This window comes from Phascolarctos cinereus, unplaced genomic scaffold (assembly GCF_003287225.1).
Source record: "Phascolarctos cinereus isolate Bilbo 61053 unplaced genomic scaffold, phaCin_HiC Scaffold_5;HRSCAF=322, whole genome shotgun sequence".
Lineage (NCBI taxonomy): Eukaryota > Metazoa > Chordata > Mammalia > Diprotodontia > Phascolarctidae > Phascolarctos > Phascolarctos cinereus.
In genome coordinates, this window is record NW_027555958.1 from 479,499,229 (window position 1) to 479,525,221 (window position 25,993).

A 25,993-nucleotide genomic window follows, 5' to 3' on the forward strand; every position below is an offset into this window, starting at 1 on the left:
GGCTCCTTTAAAAGAAGCTCTGAGAGGAACCAGCCAATCCAAGGAGGAGGTCAATGGGCCAACGGGGCAGGGAGGGGGTGTGACGATGGACCATGAACTTCCAGGAGGAAGAGGTTCTGAACCCTCCAAAAACAGGAAAGAAGAGAAGAGTTCTATGTGCTGGACCAGATGCACTCTAAGCAGAGCTTCTTAAACAGCAGGTAGTGACCCCAAGGAGGGTCGAGAAAAATCTGGCAACATTAAAAGGTTTCTGAATTATTAATTAAAAATCAAATGCTTAATGAATGCGAGGTGTTTCTGGAAGCCTTCACTGCAGCCTAGGTTCTGAACACAAACAAGCTGCTCTCAGGCCAGGCAACTGAAAGGGGTTTGTGAGTGGAAAAAGTTGAAGAAGCCCTGCCCTGAAGCACCTTCCAGTGCTCAGAGCTCTGACCACAGGCACAGCAAGTAGGATTCTGCCCTGGATCAGACCAGTTTGAGAGTACTGAAAGCTTTCAGGTCCCCACCTTGTCCCTGAGATCCTGGAATAAAGACAAAACTCAACACCAAGAAAGAAATAACAACACTAGCCCAGGCCTTCCTTCCAGAAGTGCCACAGAACTCAGCCCTGACATCAAATCTGAGCTCAGGAAGTAGGCTGGAAGAATGGATAAATACAAAAATAACCACCACAATGAGCTATTAAGGTGACAGAGATGCTTAAGGTACAAACAAAGAAAAAGAGAAATGACTCCAAAACATCTACAAGCAAAGCCTCAGAGAAAAATACAGCTTGACCACAAACTCATCTAGAATCCCTGCAAAAAATGAAATGAGTTTAAAAATGTTTTTATAAATGGAATGCTAGAGCTTGAGGAAAAACTGGAAGAGAAATGAGAGCTATGGAAGAAAGAATTGGAAAGAGAACAGCTTGGTACACAAGAGGTAAAAAACTTGTTCAAGCAGCAAACTTGCTGAAAATCAGGATGGACCAAATAGGAACCAATGACTTCAGGAGGCAACAAGAAATATTCAAACAAAGTCAAAAGGATGAAAAAAAATTGAAGAAAATATAAGCTACCTCCTAACAAAAACAACTAACCTATAAAAAAGACTGGGGAGAAAAAAATTCAAGAATCACTGGACTATCTGAATGCCACGACCAAAAGAAAAAGAGGTACAGTCATCCTATTTCAAAAATTCTTCAAAGAAAACTGTCAGATCTCTTGGAAACAAAGGGCAAAGTAGAACCAGAAAAAATCCACTGGTCACCACTTGAAATGTCAAAATGAAAAGTCCCAGGATATCACAGCCAAAATCCAGAGTTTCCAGGTGAAAGAAAAATTACTGCAAAGAAAGAAAGAATTCAAACGCCCAGCAGCCACAGAAAGGGTCACACAGGATTTAGCAGACACCACTATGAAGAAGCAAAGAGCTGGGAATATGATATGGCAAAGGCAAAGGATATGGGCTTACAGCCAGGAATAACTTACCCAGCAAAACAGAGTACAATGTTACAGGGGGGAAACAGAACTTTAATGAAATAAAGGACTTCCCAGCACTGCTGATGAAAGTCCAAAGAGAGCTGGAGAGGAACTCTGAAGTTCAAAAATAGGAGTCAAGAAAAACAGAAAAGATGAATAACAATTAAGGGGCAAACAGCTTACATTCATTGTGCCACCTCTGAGCCCTGTCATCATCAAGAGTCAAAGAAGGAGTCTAATTAGACAAGGCCTGGGACAGGTTCTGTTATGCCTTAACAGAAGACTAGAAAAGAGGGGAAGAGAAATTGGGATGGCGGGGGGGGGGGGGGGGGGGGGGGGGGGAAGGTGTTAAGGAAAATTCTCTCACATACTGAAGATACAACGTAGAAATCTATATAAACAAGCAGGAGGGGGTCAGGGGAGCAGCTGACACTGCAACTTCACTCTTATCTGAATTAGTTAAAACACACACACAGACACACACAACAGAGACACACACACACACACACACACACACACACAGAGTTGAGTACAGAGATACATTTTGTTTAACTGGGAAAGAGAAGGGGGATGAGGGATTAGAAGGAGGGTAGATTAAGGGAGGGATCAGTCCTAAACAAAACAAAGTCTAAGGAGCTACAAAAATATAACTCTTTTTAAGGTCAATGAACACATAAGCACGTCCTTAGGTGCCACATACTGTGTTAAGTGCTGAGAACATAAATAGAAAAAAAGAAAAGCAGTCCCCACACTCATGGAGTTTACAATCTCAGGGAAGAACAATTCACAAAAGAAAGCTGAAGGGAAGGAAGGAAGCCCCCATCCCCACACTGTGAAGGCATGATGTTTGCAGAATCCAAGATAAGCGGGTTCTGGAAATGAAGAACTGGACAAAGATTCTCAGCCCTCTATAAAAGGCAGGCTTCGGGAAGAATTTTTGCTCCTCCTTACTGGTGGCAAAGAATAAGAATCAGAAGATGAACACGTTAGAATATATGAATGTGATGGAATTTTATTGGGCTGAACTCTTATTGGTGTGATGACCAATTGGGATTCCAGAGGACTAATCATGAAACATGCCATCTACCTCCTGAAAGAGGTGAAAGACTTGGTGCAGAATGAGACGCGTTGTTTTTGGACATGGACAATATGGAAAGGATACATATGTGTGTGATGGATTTTGCTTTTCTTGTGTTCTCAACTGGGGTGGGGACCATGGGGGAGGGGGGATGAGAAGGCAGATCAAAATAAGTAAAACAGATAAAAATAATAAAAATAGATAAATCTAGCACACAACACTGCCTCCTCAAAGGATTGTGTGGACAGCTGGGGGCTGGAGGGTGGACACAAGTCTACACAATCACAGAATATTAGTGTCAAAAGAGACTACAGCAATCCTCCCCACCCCCACTAGTCTACATGAGACATTCTCTTGCTATTTTTAATCCAAATAATTGGCGTGTATGACTGTAAATTTTTATGCCTCTTAGTATCATCTGAAAATAGGAAACAAGCTGTGTCATTCAATTGTTGACAGAAACTCTGGAAAAGACCAAACACCACCGCCAGCACACGATTAGCCACCCTCCTTCCAGGCTAAGATCAAGCTATTAATCAAATACTCTCTGCGTATTATCTGTTCAAAACCAGCCATAAGGCCACCTGACCATAAAATCCTCAAATCCACATTTTTCCCCTTTGACTATAAAGATATCATGAAATAGCTTAGAAGAGTCTAGGCTAGATTATTAAATACCTTGCCGAAATTCATCTACATAGTATTTTTACTGAATTCTCCTCATCTACCAGTTTTATAACACTTTCAAAAAAAGAACGAAACTAATTTGGAATGAATTCAGTAAAACAATGCTGGCTCTTAGCAATCAATTTCCTTTGTTAAACAACTAACCACAAAAATTTATATATATAAAAATGGCAAAAATGTCTGCCAGAAATCAATTTTTGTTCCCTGATCAGTAGTTTCCAGAATCCACTTCTTAGCCATCTTTTTGGGGGAAAACAAATCAGACCAGTTCAATCCCCCCAGCACCTCTTCTGTTTATCACCTCTCAAAAACCACTAAGAGCAAGTTCACAAAGCCAACCGCAAATTCTTGCAATCCCTCACGCGGGACTGGAGGCAATTTAAAGTGTCACTGGTGGGGGGGGGGGCAGCCAGGCAGTGCAGTGGAGAGAGCACAGGCCCTGGAGCCAGGAGGACCTGAGATCAAATCCGGCCTCAGACACTTGACATTTACTAGCTGTGTGACCCTGGGCAAGTCACTCAACCCCACTGCCTAGCCAAAAACAACAAACATATCACACTACTGCAAAATCTAACACAAAAGGTAGACGGCATTACAAATATCCTTCCTGAGCCTTGTCCATGCACTGAGAGAATAATACCAATGGAGCACAGTCTCTCCAGCTCTTCCTCGCTCTCATCACGTGACCAGCCTGTCTTCTTTGGCTCCCGCTTTCCTCTGACGACATCTTTGATGCTACACTTCTTCTCAAAGACCTGTTCAAAATGTACCACAGCTAACTCACACCCTGCACTGCCCTCCAGGTGACACTCATTTCCAATTCTTCAAAGACTGTGGTGTTCTATGCTTCCCAATCAGACACGGGAAGATATTCACGAGGGCAAGACAAAAATTTTGGATTAAGTTTTGTTACGTAAATGGAAAATAGTTATATCTTATCCTAAGTGTGTGAGCATACTGTGCTTAGTCCTTTTAAAACAATGTGAGAGGAGAATTTGATTATATTAAATGTAAAAGCTTTTGCAAGAATAAAAATAAAATCAACCAAGTTAGAATAAGAGAAACCGCAGAGAAAAAATATACCATTCAAGTTATGTCTCTAAAGAACTGCAAAGTAAAAATTAAAATTTGTCCAAGTCACTGAAAGGGAAAAAATGTAAATTAAAAAGAAACTGAGGTTTTATCCTTACACCTTTCAAATGATCAAAGATGACCAAAAATAGAAAGTCAATATAGAAATGTAGTGGGAAAACAGAAACTTTAATATATGCTGGTGGAACTGTGAAGTGGTATAACAAATCTGTATATAAATTTGGAATTATGCAAAAAAAAAAAAGTTACTTTACTATTCGTACCTTTGAACCAGGCATCTCATCATTGGCTATGTACCCCACAGGTCAGTCAAAGGCACATACATACAAAGATTCAATGAGAGGCAAGCAGGTGGCACAGAGTCCTGGGCCTGGAGTCAGAAAGACCTAAATTCAAATTTGACCTTGCCTACTAGCTGTGTGACCCAGGTCAAGTCACTCAACCTCTTTCTCCCTCCCTCCCAGGAGTTTCTTCTCCTGTAAAATGGGGGTGATAACTGCAGCTACTCCCAGGGATGTGAGGACACAATGACGTGATATTCATAAAGCACTACAGAAATGCTAGCTAGCATTCTCATTAAACACTAGAATCTTCCCAGCAGGCATCCCTGGGAGCAAAGAAGTGGAAGCAAAGGGAGTGCCTGTTGACTGAGGAATGGCTGAAACCTGTGCTATAAGAAGACAGCGGATCATTTTGCAGCAAGAAATAGCTAATATGGTGACTACGGTGAAACATGGGAAGATATAAACTGACAGTAAAAGAAGCAGAACCCAAAGAAAATACAAAATGGCTGCCATCATGCAAATGAGACCATCACTAAATGGCTGGGACAAGGTTTTCCAGAAATGACTGCGATATAAAAACAAAAGACATCAACAAAATGTGGATTTTTTTTCTTAAACTATCAACAAACAGGCCTGTGTTTTACTTAGATGTACTTAGTATCGAGCTGTCAGTAACACCCCAGATCAGCCAACATCATCCAAAATACACATCTTCAAAATGTCAAGCGGGCTGAACTGAGGTGCCTCAATGTTTTTGTAAATAAAGGAAATCTTGATAAAAGAGAAAAATCTCCCAACAGGAATCTGACATTCACGTCCAGGCCCAAGCCGAGTGAGGCACAGTAGGGACATGGATATAAAGGAGCAACAGTTCACCCAAAGAAATGATGACTGTAAGGAACAGAGAGTTATGGGAAGTCTTGTATAAAAGAACAAAGGGAAGTCAATGAGCAGTCTTGAAAACAACATATACAGCAGCTAAGACAACACAGATGAAAAATGGAAATTCCCAAAGGAAGAAATCCCATCAACTCACAGCCCTATGAAAACATGCTCTCACTCACCAGTAGTTAGAGAAGTTCATATGAAAACAGCTCTGCCGTCTCTCCTCAGGATGGCCAGCCTGGCTGAGACAGAAGACTCCCGTGGGGGGGGGGGTCTGGGGCGTGCTGCTGTGATTGGGTCTGACCAGTCTAGAGAGCCTGAGCCCCAAAGAAATTTTTAAGAGGGAGGAAAACAACATACAACACACATTCCAAGCAGTTCTCTGGGACTCAGTGTAGGAAAGAAAAGGACTAAAGGGGCAGCTTGAGAGAAAACAAGGAAGACTCTGGCCAACATGGCAGCTAGAATAAGAAGCACAACATCTCACTCCCACAGACACACACCAAGAGAAACCTAAAATTCGCTACAGACCAAAGTCCTCAAAAGCCAATGATGTGGATTTCATAGGAAGGGACTTCATCCACAGCAGAACTGAAAAACAAAAGTCCTCCAGAAACCAACAGGCTAAATCAGGAAAAGCCAACAGCCTCCCAGATTTACAAGAGCCAGGCCAGACAAAAGAAGAGCCTCCTACAGAAAGCTCTGTCTCCCAAGTCAGAAGGAGGATTACACTCCCTCCAAAAACAGAAAGCCTATCTGGGAGCCGATGCTCCAGGGCAGCTCCCAAGGGCACGGAGGTTGCCAAGTGTCAGAAGGCCCTGAGGATCCAGCAGTCCTAACAGTCCTAACCCCAGGACATGGAGAGACTCACAGCAAGAATAAAGGGGACCTACCATCCTACCCAAAAACACATTAAGGAGAAAAGCCTGTCTGGAATAAAGCCTCGATTTAGGAACTAAGCTTAGAGAAATGAGAAAATCAAAGAAAACACTGACCAGTATAAAAAAATCACTGTCATCATAAAGATTCCCCAAAAGGAGCAAATAACTCCGTAACAAAAAATGCATGCAAAAAATGATGTAAAGGGGATGATGGGAGTGGATTTTCCACTCCTAAAACTACATGAATTAATAGAAGAAATGATGCAAGAGATAAAAAATTAAAATAAAAACTCTGGATGACAGAACTGCAAAGAGAATAAACACCCAAGAATTTCCAAGAATTGGAAACCCTAAAAACTAGAATAGACCAAACAGAAATCTACAAAATACTAGAACATTATCAAAAGTTTGGAAAAGACATAAATTAAAGATAAGGTAAATTATATCAAGAAATTACACAAAGAATCATTGGAGTCCTTGAAAACCATGATAAATTAAAAAAAAAAAAGCCTGGCACTACATTTCAAGAAATCATAAATAAAAACTAATCAGATCTATTAGAAGCAGACAAAGTAGATATCAAAGTAGAGATGGAAAGAATCCACTGACCAACTCATGAAAAGTCACAGGAATGTCACTGCAAAGATCCAGAGTTCCCATATCAAAGACAAAATACAGCAAGCATCCAAAAAGAAGCAGCCAAGTACAAAGGAACCACAGTCAGAATTACACAAGACTTGGCAGCTTCTACCATAAATAATAAGAGCTTGGAAAACAATTTCAGCAAAAACAAAAAGAATAGGCTAACACCCAAGAAATAAATTACTCTGCACAACTGAGAAACATGGGGGGAGAATGATAGACCCTAAACAAAATATAGAACTTTCAAGCATTTCTAAAGAGACTAGAAATGAGTAGGAACCTTGAAATGCAAACACAGGAACCAAAAGACACCTAGGAAGGTAAATGTATTTGAGTGATTAAAAGGGGCTATAGGATACTGTTGTTGTCACATTCTAATAGGAAAAAAATGAGTGTCCCTTCAGAATCTTACTATTTTCTAAGGTTACCAAGAGAATTAAAGAAAGTTGGGGGTGGACTAATTTTCTAATTGGAAACTATAAAATATTAATACAGAAAGGAAGAAGAAGGAGAGACATGTGAAGAAAAGAGTACAAACACAGATGAGGAAGGGATAGGGGAAGAGGGCATCAGACAAATCTCACTCTTAACTGAAAGAGACAGAAATCCCAAACACACACACAAATTGGTGGGGAAACACCTCAAACTCAACCGGGAGTAGGGAAATAAAAGGGAAGATAATAACTGGGAGGGAACAGCAACAAGCAAAATAAACTTCCTGGTCCTGAAAATAAAAAACAATAATCTGTAAGGCGGTGTTCATCAATTGAGGAATGGCTGAATAAACTATGGTATATGAATATAACAGAATATTAATGCAGCATAAGAAATAAGGATCCTGGGTAGTATGAACTGGATGATGCAAAGTGAAGCAAGCAGAACCAGAACAATATATAAAAACAATTTACACAAAAGCATTAAAGAAAAACAACTTCTGAAAGACTTCAGAAATCAACACAATAAACAACTGTGTCTCCAGAGAACTTATAGCGAAACATGCTTCCCGTGTCCTGAAAAAGAAGGGATGAACCCAAAGTGCAGAAAGAGACATTTCTGGATATGGCAACCATGGCAATTTACCTTGACTGACCGCTTGTCAGGTCATTTTTTTCTGCCTCAATCTCTCAAATTTTACTTGGAGTGGGGTGGGAGGCTAGAATGGGGTGGAAGACAGGAGGTTTAGGTGTTCTAAGTTCAAAATAAAAAAATAAAATTAAAACTCAAATTTTAAAATTAACTGTTGCAGAGTGAAGAGGTAACCCTGGAAAATGTTATATAATAACACTGTAACAACAACCACCACCAAAAGGTACTTTGAAAGACTTAAGAACTGTGATCAATGTAATGACCAACCAAGACACAGGGGACCAAAGAATTTTACCGCCTACTTCTTGACAGAGAAGCAATGTTCTTAAGAAGCAGGAAAGACAAACTTTTGTGTACATCCAAACACGGGCCTGGGAGAAAGTCTGACTTCCAGACTTTCCTGTTACCTCCTTCATTCGGGAACCTTTCTTTTGAGGTCCACACCATCAACCTGATCTAAATTACTGTGGCTGTAAGTGCACCCCCCCCCGATCACGTTTCCTCCTTAAGAAGGAATTCAGCGCCTAGTTCACCATCTCCCTCTCCCCTCCAACTCCTGCCCTTCAACTAGGGGACTTTAATCTTCATAGACATGTTTCCTCAAACTGCTTCACCTCCCAATTTCTTAACCTCCTTCAATCTCATGACCTATTCCTCCACTCTATCTCGGCCCCACAGAGGGATAAGTTACACACTCGATTTCAAGATTATTAACCAACGTTCCACTTTCCTCATTAGAAGCCTTCTTTTATACCCATAACCTATCACTCCACCTCTCTCTATGCCTCACTCTTCAAACCCTAGTCTTTCAGCCTCATCAAGACCTCTAATCGCTCTAGTGCTCAGTAATTTCTCAGACCATGACCTATGCTGACTTCATTTTCCTCCCTCCCTCAACCTGATAGTTAGCCACTGCAATTCTACAATGTCTTCTGCTCTCCAATCCCTTGCTCCCTCATCCTGTTGCTATCTTCTCTTGTCAAACCTCAGTTCTGGATTATGCTACTCCTACTCACTCATCAACTGCTAGAAGAAGTCTCAAATGCACTGAGTAGGTATATTATGAATTCATAGGCCCTCACTAAGAAAAGCAGTAGTCGTATTCCTAACTGATTATCTAATACCCCAGAGAAGTTACTCTGAACATCCTTCTCCATCTTCTAGTCTCCCACACCACCTTCTCCCCTTTTCTCTCAGTTGAGGACCTTGCCTCTTATTTAACTGAGGATACACCTCCCTCTCCCATTTTTATCTCAAAATCCTCAAAATTGTCTGTCTCCTTTCCCCCAGTCTTTCACAGAGAGATGACTTCCTTGATAAGACCAACCCTCTCTACATGCATACTTCATGCTATCCCCTCCCATTCCCTCCCATCTTCTCCAACAGACTGCACGCTCAATCATCACCTTTCATTCCCTCAACTTCAACCCCTTTTTGTCAACTAGTTTCTCTTCAAACATGTCCAAGACATTCCCCCATCCTCATAAAATTTTCACTAGACCTTACCATTCCCTTAAATCAATGTCCCATATCTCTCCTCCCTCTCTCAGCCAAACTCCTTTAAAAAGCTATCTACATTTGCTGCCTCCACGCCCCCTCTTTTCATTCATTCTCCGCAATCCTTTTCAATCTGGGTGTCAACCTAATCACTCAGCTCCCAGTATCTGAACTCAGGGCTTGTAATTCCACATTCAGCACTAGAACTAAATAGATCCAGAAGTCATCTGCACAAGGGTGATAACTGCACCAATGAGAGTACAGAAAGAAGAAAGAAAAGGGCCCAGGACAGAGCTCTTGGGGTACACCCACAGTTAATGGGCATAACACATAAGGCGATTCAGCAAAAAGAGACTGAGAGGGAACAGCATAGAGAGCCTAAATAGACTAGTGTCATAAAAACCAGAGGAGAGCATGTCCAGGAGAAAACAGCAGACAACCAGTTTCAGCTGTCTCAGGCGTGCTGCATTTAAGAGGCCGATCAGTAAATCCACGTGGTGATTTCTTTCGTGCAAGGAATGCTTAGTCTGGGGCTTAAAAGAGAGGTCAAGAGAGAAAGCTTTAAGGATCTTTAGAAGAGAAGTCAAGGGAGAAAGCGGAGAAGGCAGTTAAAGTCACTGGAATACATGAACTTGCCGAAAGAGTAAAGAGAGAGAAAAAGACCAAAGACAATCGTTGGGGGCAGAGGCATACTAACGGGTAAGCAAGAAGCTGCAAAGTCAGCCAAAGACAGAAAAAAGGAAGAAAAACAGAAAGAAAACCATCAGTGAGTGGGGCATCTCTGAAACAGAGAGTGAAAAATGATCAAACAGGAGAGGGTGGTCAACAGTGTTCAAAAGCGACAAGGAAGTCAGAGAGGATAAAGTCTCCAAGAAAAAGGCCAGAGAATCAGGCAATAGGAAGGTCACTGGTGACCCGAGGGTCCACAATTACACTAGAATAGTGATGAACAATCAAAGTCCTTTTAAGGACTATCGTCTATGGGTAGATACCCTCACCAATCAAAAAGTCATGACTGTATTTCATACAATACTTTCAAAACAGAAACTAAGGATGCATTAAAAATACTGCAATGGGGGCAGCTAAGTGGCACAGTAGATAGAGCACCGGCCCTGAAGTCAGGAGGACCTGAGTTCAAATCCAGCCTCAGACTAAACACTTGACACTTACTAGCTGTGTGATCCTGGGCAAGTCACTTAACCCCAATTGCCTAAAAAAAAAAAGCAAAAAAATAAACAAAATAAAAATACTGCAATGATGTTAACATTTAAAGGACAAAATATCACTGCTTAGTTAACCCCTAGCATTGTTAATTAGACCTTGTTCTTCACTAAATGTAATACAGCATAAGCATAATGTCAAATTAAATATTTGAGTCCAGGAGGAAACCCAAAAAAATAAAACCTAAATACATTAATCAATTATAAATTTTTATCCATTCCACAAAAAGCCTCACTATTAATCCTTTTTCTTTATAACCAGTCTCAACTGCTTTTGAAAATTACTTCATCGACTTTCTAAAATAAAAACTACCTTTGTTGTTCCTCAAAAATTTGGGAGGTGGAATATTGTATTTCTGGGGTAAGAAAGAAGACTCGGAGACAAGAAAGTAATTTATAAAATGCTATTTCAAACAAGTTTAAAGTTTGGGAGGGCTGAGGCACAAACTAGAAAAAAATTCTAGGGCAGAATTAATCTTAAATGTATAGCATTTACATATCTGAATATGTAAAATATTGGAAATAAGATTTCCCATTTTAATACTTCCCTCCAAATCCAGTAATTCCCAAATGAGAATTTAACTATTTAGGGTTAATTTGGGATTAAAGTCTAAAAACTGAAGAAAGAATTAAATGGGCTTGGTAATGGATTGCATAATGCATAAGAATCAAAGTCCAAATAATGCCAACGTTTCAAAATTGAGAGATTAGGCAAATGACAGTACATGAATTAAATTCCAAGAAGGCTCAAGTAAAGATAGAAACTCAATTTTGGACAAAGCACTGAGATATATCCACTTTACAGGGTCAGAAAGAAGGGTCAAAAAAGGAAACCACTAGAGGATCATAGTGTGCCTAATGCCATGAAAAAAAAAATTAGAAGCAAGGGGTGGTCGAGACGGCTACACAGATGTCAAGGAGGATGAAAAACAAAAAGGCCACTGGATTTGGCAAGCAGGAGGTCCCTGGTGACCTGTGAGAGAAGTTTCAGTAAAGGAAATCAGAAGAGGAGGCAGAGGCAGGAGATTTCATTTTTTTTTCCTAGTACATGAAAATAATCAACATTTGTTAGAGAAACTGGAGGTGGTAGAAAAGATGATGACGATGAATGTCCCCTGTTCTCCCCTTATTTTCCTCCATACCAAATCTTGCCTCTAAAGTTGTTAACCAGTTTTAACTTTATGCCATCTTCTACCCACAAAACCTTTGATCAGACTGACCAAAACACAAGCCTACACTGCCCTCATTGTCCATCCTTCCACCCGTCTGTTCCTACTTCAGATCTGCTGGAGGAGGTAACACAACAGTATGGCCAGCTGTATGTTAACACACTCTATAAAGGTACGTGGTCTAATCTTGACTGGCCCCTCATCACAAAAGCGCCACAAATCTTGTTTTCTTCCCTGACTGACTCTCTGGGCCACACAAACTACATTAACTTCCACCTCACCCTCAGCACAACAGAAGAACTCATTCCTACCTTAAAGAGGAAAAAAATCACCCTCTTGGGCAACTCTACACCTTGAAACCCTTCAATATCACCTCTCATTTTTTCCCTAACCTCTTCTGAAAGGTCAAAACTAACAACAGCCCCTCTACTTGTATCTTTGATTCTTCCTTTAACTCCTTAGGGGCTGTGGCCCTTTGAAAATCCCCTCTTTAATCTTCAATTCTTCCCTACATCCTGGCTCCTGGTCGGTGGCCTACAAATATCCTCTGATCTCCTGAACCCTAAAAATTTTTTTAATTTTTTTTTTAATTAAAAAGGTTCCATTTAACCCAGACATTCCCTTAAATTATCATTCAATAACGTCTCCTCCCTTTCACAGCCTAAATAAAACCATCCTTTACTCTGATAACCAAGACTCTAACCCCTCCCCAAGGTTACCAAAGATCTCGTGGTTACTAAATGCAGTGGCCTTTTCTTAGACCTCAATAATGACCTTTCCGCAACCATGTCCCCCATTAAATGCTCTCATAATCAACCACGTGGAAGAGTGCTCCAAATCACTAATATCAAGAGAAATGCAAATCCAAACAACTGCACACCCTGCGAACTGGCAAGATGACAAAAGCAAACAGACAGATGTTCACCTGCTTCTCCTCCACCCCCTCTGCAGGATCTCCACAGCATCCTGCTCCCTAAGCCTGGGGACACGGGCGTCGTCTTCAACCTGCTTCTCTTTTCTGTACACAAGTCTAGGATTGGTGGTTCTTAACTCACGAACCTGTTATTTTAGACATCTTGATAACTGCATTTCACTACAACTGGATTCCTTTTTTTCCCATCCCTCTGACTGCAATGAGTGGAGAGCTCCTCTCTCATCCTCTACCATTTAAGGAGGGCAAGCAGGGAATTCACGTCATCATTTCCCACTGGCTGACTGCATGGAGTACATCAACTCCAGAAATATCATTCTGCAAGATGAAACAGACTCTGTAACTTACCCTTCCTCAGATCCTCCTGCCCTTCTGGCTAAGGGTATCCTAAGCCTTCAGTTTCTTTTTCCCTGTTTTTATTCTCCCCCAACCCCCGTGAGCCCCTTGAGGGCAGGGACAACCTTATTATGCCTTTCTTTGTATTCCTAGCACCTAGCCCAGTGCCTGGCACATAGTAGGTGCTTAATAAATGTTTACTGACTGTACTTTATTTAATGCATTTAAAATCAATTCTAATAAGTCCACGGGGCAGCTAGGTAGTGCAGTGGATAGAGCACTGGGCCTAGAGTCAGGAATACATAAGTTCAAATCCAGCCTCAGATACTTACTAGCTGTCTGACCCCTGCAAAATGAGCTGGAGAAGGAAATAAACCACTCTAGTATTTTTGCAAAGAAATCCCCAAACAGGGTTCCAAAGAGTCAGACATAACTGAAATGACTGAACCAACAATACACCTCTATAATCTTTAAGGTTCGTTAAGCCCTTTACATGCACTATCTCTTTTAATCTTCAAGTTACTTTGTAAGGCAGGGTCTATAGGTAGTACTTTTCCCATTTTACAAATGAGGAAACTGAGGCTGAGAGATTAAGTCATTTCAATCAATCAACATTTATTAAGCTCCTACTATGTACCAGGCACTGGGCTAAACACTGGAGATGCAAAAAGAGGCAAATGATAGTCCCTTCCCTCAAGGTGCTCACAATCTCACATCTGCCCAGGAACACACAAATCATGATTTAATTCAGCCCAGAGTACGTCCTAAATGTATAAATGTATTAAGCCCATTCTAGAATAAAGACACAAGGACAAAACTAGAAGACAGTCCTGACTTCAAGGAGACACCAATCTCTGCCACCTAGAAATGGCAAGGCTGCCCAGAAGCTTGTCTGTAGAGGGCGCTGCGCTCATCTTATTCAGCCCCGGCAGACAGCAGAACCTCCTCAGTGAGACTGGGGAAAAAGGGATCCCAAAGCTGATTATTAAAGGGGTCATGTCACTGAAAGCCAGCAAAGCGTCTTCAAAAACGAGCCATGCACGTGCAACTGGTTTCCTTTTCCAACCGGATTTCCAGAGTGGCAGATGAGAGCAGTGATGGGGCTCTAGTGATCTGTTAGCTAGATGTTAGCCCAGCATTTGAAAAACTTCTTCATGCTCCAGTCACAGGAAATACAGAGAAACTGGGTCTAGACAGGGGCAGAATTAAATGGAATCTACAGCAAGACTTTGGTGGAGTGCTTCAGAAATCTGCCTTTGGAGCCTCTCACCTCCACCGTGCCATTAATAACATTTTTACTACTGACTTGGATAAAGGTACAGAAAGCATGTTGAATGAATTTGCAGAAAACTCAAAGCTGAGAGGGATGGCTAACATATTGAACTAGAGTCAAGTTCCAAAAAGATCCTGACAGGCTGGACTATCAGACCCAATCTAATCAAAGGAAATTCAACGGGCTAAAAGTTCTAACTTGGATTACAAGAACAAGCTTGTGAGAGGTCTAGATGCAAAGAAGTCCATCTGAAATTGATGTGGGGGTTTGCGGAACCCTCTGCAAGATCAATTACGCTCCAACGAACCCTCTGCAAGATCAATTACGCTCCAACGATGTAGCAGTTACAGAAACACTGAGGAAGAATCCAAGTCAAGGGATGGGTAACTGTCCTGTTCAGATCTTCTCTGGAGTAGAGAGTTCAACTCTAAGCCCCACATCTTGGGTAATATCTTTCTCAGGTGAAGCACGTGAGCAGAAAGGCAACCAGAATGAGGAATGGCCTCAAGAACATGCCTGATGAGGATGTGCTGAAGGAACCAGGGAGCAGGAGGCTTCACCTAGAAAAATAAAAATGGCTGCCAAGGTCCCTTCTGAGTCAGACTGACTCTTCTCAGGACACGGCCTTTCGTCAAAATTAACGCTATGAAGTTGGATGAACAAGGAAGGCTTGGCATTCCAAGCATCGAGTAAGGCTTGCTTATACAAGGTGTGATTTTAGCTGGGACTCAGGATGGAAGCCAAGAGGAGGCGATGAGGAGGGGCAGCATTCTACGCATGGGAGCCAGTCTTCAGGACCAGCAAGGAGACCAGTGTCACTTGGTCATAAAGTTCTCAAAGGAAGACTGGAAAGCTGGCAGAGGTGTTGGCTCTGAATGCCAAATAAAGATTTTTGTATTTGACCCTGGATGTGATAGGGAGCCACTGAAGCTTACTGCACAGGAGAGTGACATGGTCAAACCCGCATTTATATATTGTAATTTGTCGACTTCCAAGAAAGGAAAGGCCTTACCTTAAATTCAGCAGGGAGGAAACCAATCAGGCTTAGAGTAACAGAAAAACTCAAGCTTTTCTGGACACAGTTCTCCACGATTAAGTATTTTTTAAGAAGCAAGGCTGGAAATCAACTCAAAAGTCAAGCCATCCCCAGCCTCATTTCACTACAGCCCCCAAATGTTCCCCACAGCAGTGCCCCCCATGAGGGAAGAGAGCTGCCGACCAGGCCCCCAGAGCCCATCCATGGGTTCCCCCAACGCTACCCTCCTCACCTCCGGCCACCCTTCTCATGTCCCACACCAGACCTCCAGACTCTGCCTGAGAGGCAAGCTCTCCCTTTACATGAGCCTTCCCCCACTGGAACTCAAACTTCCTGAAGGCAGGGAAAATCTCTCAGCCCTGAATTTGCATCTGCAGGGCTTGGCATAGGGCTTGACCCTGAATAAGCACCTAATTCACTATTTGTGGTCAAAAATTAAATGGATTTAACTAAACTTGAGAGGCAGAGGAGACAACTTGATGAGCTCAGTCAAACCACGCAAAAAGAAGTGGGAATTCTCTCCCCTTTTCTCCACTGATCTCTCCCTCACCTCTGGCTGCTGCCATGCTTCTGGCTTCTAATCACTCCTCTCTCTGGTCCAAGCTCACTCGAGCTGCTTAACAAGCAAAAGTCTGTCACTCCCCTCTCCAGCAGTTCTGAGAATGCTCTGGGGAAGGGGAAGGGAATCAGCATTTACAGCACCTACTCAGCGCCAGGCACTGTGCTAAGCACTTTGTGTAACTGACCTCACTGGCCAGGGATCCTAGAAGCCCATAAAGTACCCCTTCACCACCTGGCTGGCTCTGCTCTTTATATTCCCAAACTAACTGCCACACTCTACGTTCCAGCCCAACTGACTGCCATTCCCTACACCTGACACTCTGTCTCCTGCCTTCTCACCTTTGGCCAGGCCATCACACAGGCCTGGAATGAGCTCCCTCTTCATTCACTTCCACCTCTTGGAATCCCTGGCTCCTTTCCAGGCCCAACTCAAGCAGCCCCTCCTTCAAGAGGCCTTCCCTGATACCACCAAGGTTAGCACTCTTCACACCGAGAAATGATTTATCTGTGTACAATTCATTTTCCCCAAGTAGAATACAAGAGAAAAGCTGGAACAGACTCTTCAAAGAGCTGATGAGTTCTCATACCAAAGAGGGATTATTCAAACCTGGGTCTGAATCCAGAAAGCAAAACTAAGAGGAAGAGATGGAAATAACAGGGCTAGTTGTGGAGTCACTAGAAGAAAAAAACTTCCTAAACTCTTCAAGTGGTTCCAAAATGAACTGAGTACAGTCGCTAGCTATTGAAAGGGTCTCTTGAGGGGAGGGAGAATTCCTACCCAAAGTAGGAGGAGGAAAGACAAGAATCTGAGACCCCAAATTTCAAATGCTGAATAGACTCATTTATTCTTTGTGTATAGCAGGTAAATAGCAGAATAAAACAACGACTTCCCATATATTTCAGCTATATCTTATTCTCTGGCATCATTCAATGAAGTGATTACACAGAAACGAATTTTCCAGATGACTATGGAAAGTTATCTTTCATCAGTAGAAACTCAAGAATTTTTTTCTTTAATAAAGGTCTAAAATGTTATTACATGCTTCCCAGACTTCCCTGAAAATAACCTATTCTTAGTTCTGGGTTACGATGACCGTAATATGGCAGAGAGAGCTTACTTCAGAGAGGAGCAAGCCGAGATTGCTAGATTACGTGATTAACCAAGGTATGACAGGTATTTATACATTAACTGTTGTACTCTGCTACAGTGCCAAGGTATGTCCCTGACTACTGATGCTTTTATAAATTCATGCAGCTACTAAAAAAAAAAAAGTACACAGCACCAAAAGTAAAAACAAAAAATAAAAATAGTCCCTGTGCTCAAATAGTCTCCATTCTACTGGGGGAAACAGAGGCCCCCAGGAATACGTGACTACACACTGGTGAAGAAGGGGAAAGGTAAATACCAGTCCTGACACGTGCACGTTTCCCCTTCTGGACTCCCCAGTGAACTCCCTCTTCAAACACCACAGGGCGCTACAATGCAAAGGGGGACAAAGTACAGATCTGTGTGACATCCGGACACCAGCTCCTGTGTTTTAGGGCCCATTTACCCTCCTGCATCGACATTCTTCATCCCCTCTTCTTGCAGCACTTCAATTTGGCTCCCAACACTCCACTTCCCTCTGGTTTTCCTGAGCTCTCTCGAGCACTTCTGCTCCTGTGCACACAACACTCAAAAGGTAGCCCTGAGGGGCCCCCATCACTCTGTCCTGGGCCCTCTTCTCTACACTTCTCCCTTTTGGCAATCTCAACAGCTCCCCAGGATTCAATTATCATTTCTCTGCTGATGATTCTCAGGTGTACTCAGTGGGCCTGAACTTCCCTCCTCACCTCCAAAAGCCTTTTAGACATCTTAAACCGGACGCCTCCGACACCTCAAACTCAGCATCTCCAAAGTGAACTCATTCTCTTTCCCCCAAGACCTTCCCCCTTCCTAACTTCCCTAACTGTGGAGAGTACCACCATCACCCCAGTCCCCTTGGCCCAGCCAGCTGCTTCACTGTTACTATTACCCAGCACTCGAAAAGGCAGGGGAACCCTGGGAGTGGAAGCTCCTCTCAGCCCTGACAGTCATCATTCCCAACTGCTACACACAGAGCAGGCAAACCAGCCCAGAGGAAGCGGCAAGGTACCCTGAGGGAGACAGGAGACAGACTGTGGCAGGCAAGCCACACCACTCTCATCACTCTGACCATCATCTCCCCCAAGACCTTCATGGAGACACCCCAGGACCTTGAACCCTGTGGAAGAGCAAGGCTTCCAGCCCAGCACCCACAGCCCTCGGGAAGAAAGCCACCTCCCGTAAAGACTCAAACTGCTCCTGCAGGTGCTAAGGCCACAGATCTGCAGACCCACAAAATAAAGTTCTTGGCCCTGCCAAACAGCTTGCCATCAGAAACATCTATGATTTCTAGCAACGGAAATGGCATTAAAGACATGGCACAAACACCCACTTTGCCACTGCCCTCTGAGAACCCACCTGACTTGCAGCTAAAACCTTCCCTCTATGCTGTCTCCCCCATTCAAATGTAAGTGCCTGGAGAGCAGGGTCTGACTTTTCTATTTATAGCCTTGGCACAATTCTTTGCACAAAAGCATTTAAGAAATGCTTTATTCATTGATTCATCTCCCATAGTCACCAGCTGTCAAACCCTGCTGATTCCACCTTCCTAACAACTCTTATATACCCCCTTTCTCTCCTCTGACACTGCTGTCACCCCACATCTGGAGTTCCTTCAGTTGGGAAGGGGAAAGAAACAAACATGTATTAAGTACCTACTACATGCCAGGTACTGTGCCAAGTGCTTGACAAACAGCATCTCATTTGCTCCTCAAAACAATCCTGGGTCATAGGTGCTTTTCACTATCCTCATTTTACAGATGAGGAAACTAAGGCACGCAGAGCTGAGGTGACTCGTGCAGGGTTAGAGGACAGATCTGAGCTCAGGTCTTCCTGACTCTGGCCCAGGGCTCTATCCACTGGGCCATACAGCTGCCTCGAGAAGGCAGAAAGCCTGCTGGCAGGGCTCTCCCCGCTCCAGCTCACTCTCCACAAAGGACAGGCCTGACCCTGTCATCCTTCCTCCCTGCACTCAATAAACTCCCATAGCTCCCATCACCTCCAAGATCTAAGACAAAAGTCTCTGCTTGGCCCCTTCCACATACCCTGCATCCTATGCCCCCGACCTCCCGGCTGGGTCTCCAGCAAAACCCTCTATCTGCCAAGTCTAGCCACTTTTCACTGGCTGTCCCCCACGCCTGCCATGCTCTCTCTCCTAATATCCTGTCCTGGCTTCCTTCACATGTCTGCCTCCTCCGAGAGGCCACTGCCAGTCCTGCTCAATCTCTGGGCCTTCCCCCTGAGACAATCTCCAATTTATGGTGTGTGCGGCTGTTTCTAAGTAGTTGTTTGCTCATTATCTTCCCCACCAGACCGTGAACTCCTTGAAAACAGACTTTTTTTGTCTTTCTTGTATCTCAAGCACTTAAGGACAGTCCCTTGCACATAGCAGGTACTTAATAAAAGCTGACTGATTTGATTTCAAGAAAAAAATGAGGTTAAAAAATTTTTTTAATTCTCTTTAAAAAGTACAAAAAAGCCTATGAATAGGTAAGCACTTACAATAGGAAATAAAACTCAAGATAAGTACACATCTTTTACAAGAGAATCATGGCACAGGGATGTGTGTGCCAGCTATCATAGCTCATTATCTCACCCATCACTTCTGTGATACTTGTGACCAAAGAACAAACACACTGGTGGTAAAACACTTCATAAGTAAACCGGCTGGCTCTGACTTCAAGGTTGAGGAAGTAATACATTAATTTTAATTCTGCTGAGACCCACTTCTTTCAACTTCTTTGGAAAACATTTTCATAAGTGGCACAATTTCTGACCCATTAAGGCAGCTGGATTAAATTCGAGCCCAGCACCTGCGCTGGGCCAGCACTGCTATTTTTTACTCCTCCTACAAAGGTAACTTCCAGAGCCCGAGAGTGGCAGTGAGCCATCCACAGGCAGCCACCTCCAAAGTTTAGAGGTAAGAAGAGACCACTGTCTGCACACAACCATTCCTCTGAGCTCACAAACGAAGAAATCTCCTTTCTTCCCATAACAAGAACAGCACTCAAGTCAAGGAAGCTTGGCTAGAATCTGGCTCAGTTACTTTATGACCTTGGATAAGTCACCAGACCTCGGTTTCTTCCAACAAAAAATGCATGGTTGGAATAAATGGAGTAATATCGAAGGTTGCTTCTACTTCTAAATTCTAGGCTACTGTAACCCCTGTACCTTTGCCCTAGAGAAAACTGCTTGAAGCCAGGAACACCAGGGAGCCCACCTGCTGGCTGAGCAGCTCAATGATTAAGAGAACAACCACAACAGGACCGAGTCCATACAAATCATGCACTTTTACACAACTCTGTCTTATAGTCCAAGAGATTTAAAAGTCCTCTAGGAATGACACAGGAGAAGCCAATAAGACAAATGTCTAGCCTCACAAGCATATTTTCAAGTCACCCAAGTGTCCCTTTAATCGTACACAGTGATGGAAATTCAATCTATACCAACCACACAGCTCCTCCTCCCTTGGGTTTCCAACAGTACACTCAAAAAAAAAAACCCCCACCCTTTTTAAACAAATCTGCTAAAAAGTCAGTAACTTTAGCAGTCTACTCTGAGGAGACAATCCTTCCTCCTGAGCCAATAACACATTATACATAAGCAAGGGTTCTAAAGGAAAGGAGCAAGTTTCTTGAAGTAATTCAGAAAGGGGTGAAGTATGTCCCTCTAGACCAGAAGAATCCTATTAAGGTTAAATGGGATTCCCAGAAGCAAACCTGTAACTAAGTTTCAAACTAACCACATTCAGCATTGTCTCTTAAAAAGAAAAAAGAAAAAGTTTAGTTTTATTTCAAAAGATACTAGTCCTACCATATAAAGGACATAGCCTACATGAAACTTACACAACACTCAAGTAAGTAATTTTTGTGGCTAAAGTGCTGGGATAGCTTTTGCATACAAATCTCTAAAATATTAGAAAAAAAGGAGAAAAATCACCTCATGCATATTCTAATTTCTTCCTCTGAACCTGCATCCCTTTTCCTGTAAGGCCTGAGCCATTTGAGGCCCTCGTGTACCCTTCTGAAGCCCTGTCTGCAACACACCTCTAAGTCCCCACAACAGACCCTCCTACCCAATATTACCCTGTGACCCTGGGCAAAAGTTTCTACAGTGTCTCCCACTTTTATACCTTTCCTAGATTTGAGTTTGCATTATGAAGTCTCAGAAAAGTATATCAACTGGAAGAAGAAAGAGTGGTCAGGGAATGGTAACTGAGTAAGAACTATTGAGTTTGTATGTGCCTATACAGATGAACATACATAGTTAGCCAACACTTTACCATATTTCCAACAACTTAAATAATCCAATGAACTTAAAAGCTTCTAGACAGACTCTTACACTCCCCTTGTGATGGACAGGTTTCAAAATAATGAAGCTTAAGCCACAAAATACTTTTATTTCTTCAGATACCCATAAAGTCAAAAGGAGAAGAAAGAGGGAGGAGAGGGAAGGGAGGATGGGCTAGCTTAAGACTCCCTAAAATCCCCAAATAGCCATACTCAATTTTACCATTTTAAATGGTTCTTATTTCTAGAAATGATCGGTAATTACCAAACTGAAAGTTGTGAATCAACTAGCACGATAAAGTAAAAGGTTATCATCACTGAGGATCTCGGCCCATAGGAAGCATCCTCTTGCCTCTTTCAGATTCCACCTCCTAAAATCTCTTGGTTTCCTTCCCAGGGGAGCCCACAGGTCCCTTGTGAAGACCCACACCTCCCCCCAATTACCTCTTACTTAACGTTTGTACCTTTTCTATGGACATGTCAGCTCCCAAAAGCAGGAGCTGCTCAAACTTCTGCCCTTGTAACCACCAGCCCCCAATAAACAGGGACACGGAATGGACTCGGCCACCATGGAATTTTGTAAGTTATAGAATATCGATTCACTGCTATAATTGATCCAAGCCACTTGTCAGATTTCAGGACCGAAGGTACTCGATGGAAAGTTGCAGGTCTCATCCTAAATCTCTTTTGGTGAAAAAAGAAAAAAAAACCCATTAGCCCCTGTGTGACCCCAAAATTCAAAATGTTTTTGTGTTTAAAAACTGGGTGCTAAAAGCTCCCAATCCTGGCTCCCTGATTTAGAAAAGTTCCTTCTCCAACGTGTGACAGCCCTGCCAGCCCGCCCGTGGAGAAGGCGCCGGAACGCGCTCCCAGCCTCGACCCTGGCAGACTGCCTGCCTCAGTTTCCTCGTCTGTACACGGCGACAACACGCAGAGGACGTGACACGTGAGGCACCGAGTAGCCTCGGCCTCCGAAGCCCGCCCGCGCCTTCCCTCAGCACCTGACAGCCGCCAACCAAATGCCGGCTGCCCCTCGGACCCGAGCCCCCGGGCTCTCACCGCCCTGCCGGGCACGTGAGAGGAGTCAAGGCCCCTCCCCCCGCAGGTGAGGGGACGCCGCGGGGGCGGGGAGCCCCGAGTAGGAGGGGGAGAGGTCGCCATGCCCGAGGGCCCCCCCTCCCGCGCCGCCGCCGCCTGTCCGAGGTTCGGGCCCCGGGCCCCCGCCACTTGCCTGGTCCAGAGAGTTGCGGCCCCCGGGGCCCCGGGAACCCAAACAGCGCCGCCGTCCAGGGCCCCGCTTTCGGCCAGCCCCTCGCGAGAGCCGGGCAGTCTCGCGAAGCCGCCTAGTCCCGTGGAATCTCGCGAGGGCGGACCGGAGCCAACATGGCGGCTGCAGCGCGACTTCCGAATGGGAACTGCCTGTCACGGGGGCGGCAGCAGCCGGGACTAAACTCCAAGGAGCCGCGGCAGGTGCTGGGCCGTCGGGGCTCTCTCCCGAGGAGGGTGACGAGGGAAGGAGGGGGGGAGCACAATGCGCGCGACGGAGGCTTTTAAGAACTTCAACACCCGTTTCAACTCAAACCAGCTGAGCTCCCGATGTGTCACGTGGCCGTCAGCAGCCTGCATGCACATCACGTGAGTCACAGCCCGGCGAGCGCGCGCCCAGCGCCCCGCTCCCAAACGTAGGCGGCGACGGCGAAAGCTTGCGCGCGCGCACCCCGCACAACGTGGGGCAGCGCCACTCAGCCGTCGCCCCCTCCCCTCCTCTCCTCTTTCCTCTCCCTTTTCCTTACCTCCCCTCCCCTCTCGGGACACGACACGCCGCAGAATCCGAGTCCCGCGGCCCCTCCCCCTCCCTCCATCGCACTCCCCCGCCCGCCACGTGCTCCCAGCGGCCCCGCTCCTCACCTCGGGTGCCGCGCAGCTGACGGGAGAGAGCGGCCGGCGGGCGGCCCGTGGCCGAGAGGGAGGCCGCCCCCGCCGTCCCCGGAAGCTCGGCCGGCCGCCCCACCGCGGGCCCTGCGCGCCAGCCCACCCGCCCGCCCGGCGGCGCTTCCAGGTGGGCCCGCCTCCCGCTCCTGCCACTTCCCGCGACCGCCCCCGCGCCTCCTTCCGGCCCCTCCCTTCTCCCTCTTCTCGTTCCTCTCCTCCTTCTCTACCCTCTTCCCTTCTCCCCCCACCCCCCCCCCCGCCCGGCTCCGCGTGTTCGAATCCTGGCCCTCCCGGCCAGCCCCGCCCAATTAATAATGCAGGTCACAATAATTTATAATAATGATAATAACGGGAAGCAGCTGCCGTTGTGAGTCCAGTCGGCTTGATCTTGGTAAGCGCCTGCTGTGTGCCCGGCACACAAAAGAAGCTGAAGCTTCTTCATTTAGGAGTTCCAAGACCATTAAAATCACAGGGGGTAGATCCTGTCCTATCCATAAATTAAGTGATTAAAGCCATGGGGATGCAAAAGAAAAAAAGAAGCCCCTTGCTTCAAGAAGCTCACATTTTACCGATGAGCACCTAGGGGTTGCCACAGAGCACTGGGCCTGGGGTCCAGAAGATCTGGACTCAAATGAAGATTACCTCACCTCTGCCTGCCCAGGACCGTAGCAGCCCCCCCTCCCATCACAGAAGATCACCCTCGTGAAGCGCTTAGGAAGCACCCCAGGCACAGGGAAGGCCCCGGAAAATAGATACAAAGTAACTTCCAAGGGTCGGTCATTTCCTCCTCGGGCTTCCTCAAGTGTCTGCTACATTGTAACTGCTCGGAGAGCGGGAGCAGCAGCTTCCTCTGTGGACAGCTCCAGCCCTGCTGCTGGAAGAGAGGGCAAGGGAGGTGCTCTTCCCTCGCCCAAGCCCAGCACCAACACAGCTCTCCTTAGGACCCAGAAGAGCCTCCTAACTGAGCTTTTAGGTGAAGAAGTTGGCCCAAACACGCACAAATGGGTCTGTTTTACTGGGGTCTGGACTGCGACAGCAGTTTCGATAAGAGGAGCTCAAATCACTGTGCAAAGGCGGAGGGTAGTGCCCAGAACCTAGAGCAGGGCCTTGTAATCGTTCTGGGCCCACGTGCCCCTTAGCAGTCTGGTGAAGCCCCTGGTCCTGTCTTCAGAATGTTATCTCAATGCATAGAATAAAATATACAGGATTACAAAGGAAACCAAAGGCAGTAAGGAACAGTTATCAAAATTTTTAAAACAAATTCGTATCCCCCAGCTTGAGAACCCCTTCACTAAAGCCTAAGAGCAGTGCCTCACGCTGGGAACAAATTCGAACACACTCCCCAAACCCAGTCAAGGATTCCAGAAATGGAGCCTTCCGAAAGCAGCCAAGCAGTGTGTCTCTGGTATTTGTATTGAATGTTTGGGAAAGGTTTTTTTAGGCATGTGGGTAAGTAGAGATGTGGGTAGGTGTCCTAAAAAAAAATTACTGTCACCTTGAAATGTTTTCTCATATTTATCTTAGTTGCGAGAGTTACTGGAAGCCCATAGGAAGAGTTCTCTATTCAACAGAACTGGGAAAACTGGAAAGGGAGGGAAGCCATCAAAAAAGAAAAAAATGTGAATTCGAGGTGCATAAAATTAAAAAGTTTTTGCCACCAACAAAATCACTGCAGCTAGAATTTTAATCGTCGTCTGGTGGGGAAAATGGGGACTTGGGGGGGGGAATAAAACACCTTTTTAAATTTATTTATTTTTAGCTTTCAATTCACTTCCATAAGATTTTGAGTTTTAAATTTTCTCCCCTTCCCATTAATCTCCCCCGACCCCAACAGTATACACTCCAATATAGGCTGTACATATACATTCATATTGAGCATATTTTCCCCTTAGTCATGATGTAAAGAACAATTTGAACTAATGAGAAGAACCACAAGAATGAAGCAATAAAACAAAACAACAGAGGAAAAGGAGAGCAAATAGTCTGCTTCCATCTGCATTCAGACACCATAGTTCTTTCTCTGAGTGTGGATAGCAATTTCCATCATGAATCTTTTGGAGTTGTCTTACATTCTTGCATTGCTGAGAAGAGCCAAGTCTATCAAAGTCAGTCATACCCTAATGTGGCCATTACTGTGTACAATGTTCACCTGGTTCTGCTCATTTCACTCTGTATCAGTTCATGTTAAGTCTTTCCAGGTTTTTTTGAAGTCTGCCAGCTCATCGTTTCTTATGGCACAGTAGTGTTCCATTACATTCATATACCACAACTTGTTCACCCATTCCCCAATTGATGGGCATCCCCTCAATTTCCAATTGTTTGCCACCACAAAAAGAGCTGCTATAAATATTTTTGTGCATGTGGGTCCTTTTCCAGTTTTTGTGATCTCTTTAGGATACAGACTTAGAAGTGGTAATGCTGAGTCAAAGGATATGCACAATTTTATGGGTCTTCAGACATAGTTCCAAATTGCTCTTCAAAATGATTGGATCAGTTCACAATTCCACCAACAATGTATTAAGTGTTCC

The 25,993-nt window shown here is 44.4% G+C and overlaps 1 protein-coding gene across 4 annotated transcripts in view; it reads right to left on the reverse strand.

Annotated features, from left to right (window-relative positions):
* The window catches only part of ZZZ3 (zinc finger ZZ-type containing 3), a 99,159-nt gene extending 75,590 nt beyond the window's left edge, over positions 1–23,569 (reverse strand). For 2 of the 4 annotated variants that reach the window (XM_020968528.2, XM_020968526.2), the window contains exon 1: positions 23,442–23,569. The gene's annotated coding sequence lies outside the window, so the exon portion shown is untranslated. Of the gene's footprint in view, positions 1–21,997; positions 22,218–22,764; positions 23,154–23,441 lie in introns of all 4 variants that reach the window. The other 2 variants (XM_078156724.1, XM_078156723.1) reach the window with 2 other exon arrangements.
* Positions 23,570–25,993: the final 2,424 nt, after the last annotated feature.